We start from the raw sequence: 3,197 nt of genomic DNA, 5'->3' as shown, positions 1-3,197 counted from the left end.
ATATATATATATATATATATAAATATACATATATATTTATATATTCATTTGCATCAATTTTTGAAATGATTTCAAACCATTTCTTGGATTTTTTCACTGTATATTCATAGTGTAACCAGATAACTACATTTGGTAAATAAAATACTGAAGGTAGTCTTACTATTCTTGAGACTAGCACATTTGTGAAAGGTTTCTCATTAGTCTTCTGAAATCTGTCATTAGTATGATCAGTTTAGCAGTTTCCAACACATCAGAATCTTTTCTAGATACAAGTGAGTCTGTCATGGATAATTTACAATATATGGGGAATATGTATGGTTTGGTTGTCCCATTAAGAGTTTTATTCTCTATCCATAGAATGCTGTCCATTATAGGTAATCTTTTACTGGGGTGTCTAGTGGGTAGTCAATAGTGACTTTTGTACTATCACAGTTAGAATTGTTATGCATCGTCTAGTAAACAGTGTTTTCTTCATCCAACTGACGATCAGCAGCATAAGTTTTAATGATAAAGTTAATGCCATCAACTTACCAAGGGTACAGTGCTATATCAAAATTAGAGGTAGCCATTTTTTGTTTTATTTGCTCATCTCACCACATCATGAAAAAATGTGCACCATTTCCAGCAATTCCAACTTTGATGGAAAATAGTAGTTACAAGTAACAGTAAAAAAACCATACTCAGTACATGGTGCAATGTCAATAATGTAATATTTATAGAAGCCACACCCAACAGTGAATTAGCTAATATATAGAAAAAAAATCCTCTCCACCTTAGATCAGTTTTTATACACATATATGTGTGTGTGTGTGTGTGTGTGTGTGTGTGTGTGTGCGTGTGTGTGTGTCTCTCTCTCTCTCTCTCACTTCTTCTAAACCTCATAAAGTCCAACATTCAATTACCTGTACATATAAAGCTAGTTGCCATTACTGCTATTTATTTGATAAAATTCTAACAAACTCCTGCATAAAAAAATTACTAGAATTAAAAGTAAAACTATCTAAAAATTTACAGAGATAACAACAGAATGAAGACATAATGAAGACATTAAGAGGGAACATCCTATCCTCAACTGCTTAATCAGATATTTTCATGGTTTCAACACTAACAGGCAGTGTCACTCCATGTGTATGTGTGTGTTTGTGTGTGTGCATACAGAGTTATAAAAAATATTATAATTTATCTGTTATATCATTTAAAAATTATTATTTGCTCTCCACATTTTTGACACACAGTTAAATATATCAACTAAGCTAGAATCTAAATTCAAAAGTCTTGTTCTATAGAACAAGATATTTCAATCATACTTTTTATATACATAGCCAACAACATTTTCATATATTCAAAACAATCAAGAGAAAAGAAAGGAAAAAAAGTAAAAGAACAAAGAATGGCTGAAATAGAACATAGATTTGTGGACAAACAGAACCAAAACTTTTGTAGAAAAATTGAACCAAAAAATGACTAATGGCCACCCATGTCTTAATACTAAACAACAAATATTCATTAGGCCCATATGTTTAGAGATTAAACAACTATAACAGCAACAACAACAAACAAGGTGGGGGTAGTAAAGGAAAATCTGTGAGGCCTATTGAAACTTACCAGTGAATAATTTTCAGCAGCTGTAGTGACCTTAAGTCAGTGACAAGGTTGCAGATGTGGGACACAAAATTTGACACCTCAAGAAACAAACAAAAAGTAAACCCAACAGTTTTAGTGAGTTCTTAAATGATTAAAATTTCTCTTCCACAATGTAATTGCTTCAGTTTCAAAACAATTTAAGATCAAGCCACTCATCAAACAAATACAAATACAAAATTAAGACAGTGTTTGACTAAAGACTTAGGGTGTCTCATTGAGAACTTATGCTTATGTTTCTACTTCTTAATTACATGGTGTTGATGATGCAACAGTGATGTAACAACAAGAACAACAATAAAATATATTTTTTATTAATGTAGCATCAGTTGTAACTAGAACAGTTATTGTATCAGAAAAATGTATTTGACCTTAAAAAAACCCCCAAAAAACAAAGGCTAAAAAATTTCTTGATCTAAGATAATCTGAAACTTCTTATACGTTTCCTGCAGCCATAAAATTAACATTTAAAATTTCTTTCCTTTTTGGGGAGGGTGATTGGAGACAACAGGAGAATTCTGTTAGTCTTGGTTTTTGGTAGCTTTACATTTTAGAATGAAAAGTATTTTTTACATTAAATCTTTTAGTCAAAAATCTTTTTAATTTGATATCTTTTTTTAATAACTGGATAATTTTAAATAATTTCTTAAATTAAGTATCATAAAAAAAATAATATAAAAAATATTAAGAGGTGGCATTTATTAAAAAAAACTTATGTATGGTAAAAATCAGAGAATATATAAAAAAAAATGAAATATTTATTATTAATACAAAACACAAAAAAAAAAAAGAGAAGAAAGCTTCCAAACAAGGACAAGAGTTACAAAATTCAAACTTATAAATATTTTAAAACTAAATTTTGGAAAAGAATTGAAATAAAATTAACAAGAAAAAAATCCCTGAAAGGAAATAAAAGAGATTTAAAAAAATATAGCAACTGTTTCATAAGGATTGAAAAAAAGGTAAGCATCCTTAACTTTTTTTCTGTGATAATTCATGAGATGAGTGAAGCCCACAGAATTAAATTCTTGTAGACAGTAATGAAGAACATAAATTATAACATTTCAGTTATAATCTGAGAGAAATTATTTTCTAAACAACATGCTTATAAATTTAATTGACAAACATTACATTTTTACATTTTTTCTCATTTTCTTTTCATTTCTTGAAAAAACAACAGTAACAATAACAAAATAATAATAATAATCCTTTCTGCTATAGGCACAAGGCCTTAAATTTTTTAGGGGAAGGGCTGGTTGATTGATTAATTGACCCCAGTAGTCAACTAGTACTTATTTCACAGCAGAATTTGAATTCAGAAAGTAAAGGCTGATGAGATGTTACTAAGCATTTTATCTGGAATGCTAACAATTCTGCTAGCTTGCCACCTTCATCATAATAATAAATATTGATATTGGTAGCTTCTCAGACTCAGTCCAAATACCAGTGAGCCAGCTTACTTTATAAAATGGCAATAAGCAGTCCAAGAAAATTAGCCTATCCATCACACACACACACACACACACACACACACACACACACACACACACACACAC

At 29.7% G+C, this 3,197-nt stretch overlaps 1 protein-coding gene across 1 annotated transcript in view; it reads right to left on the bottom strand.

Moving 5' to 3' along the window:
- The window catches only part of LOC106876239 (transmembrane protein 117), a 145,973-nt gene that overhangs the window by 5,695 nt on the left and 137,081 nt on the right, over positions 1 to 3,197 (bottom strand). The gene's annotated exons all lie outside the window — the stretch shown is intronic.

The sequence above is a fragment of the Octopus bimaculoides genome, chromosome 5 (assembly GCF_001194135.2).
Source record: "Octopus bimaculoides isolate UCB-OBI-ISO-001 chromosome 5, ASM119413v2, whole genome shotgun sequence".
Classification (NCBI taxonomy): domain Eukaryota; kingdom Metazoa; phylum Mollusca; class Cephalopoda; order Octopoda; family Octopodidae; genus Octopus; species Octopus bimaculoides.
Note: the sequence above shows the minus strand (reverse complement) of the source record. Positions and strands in the feature narration are given on the sequence as shown.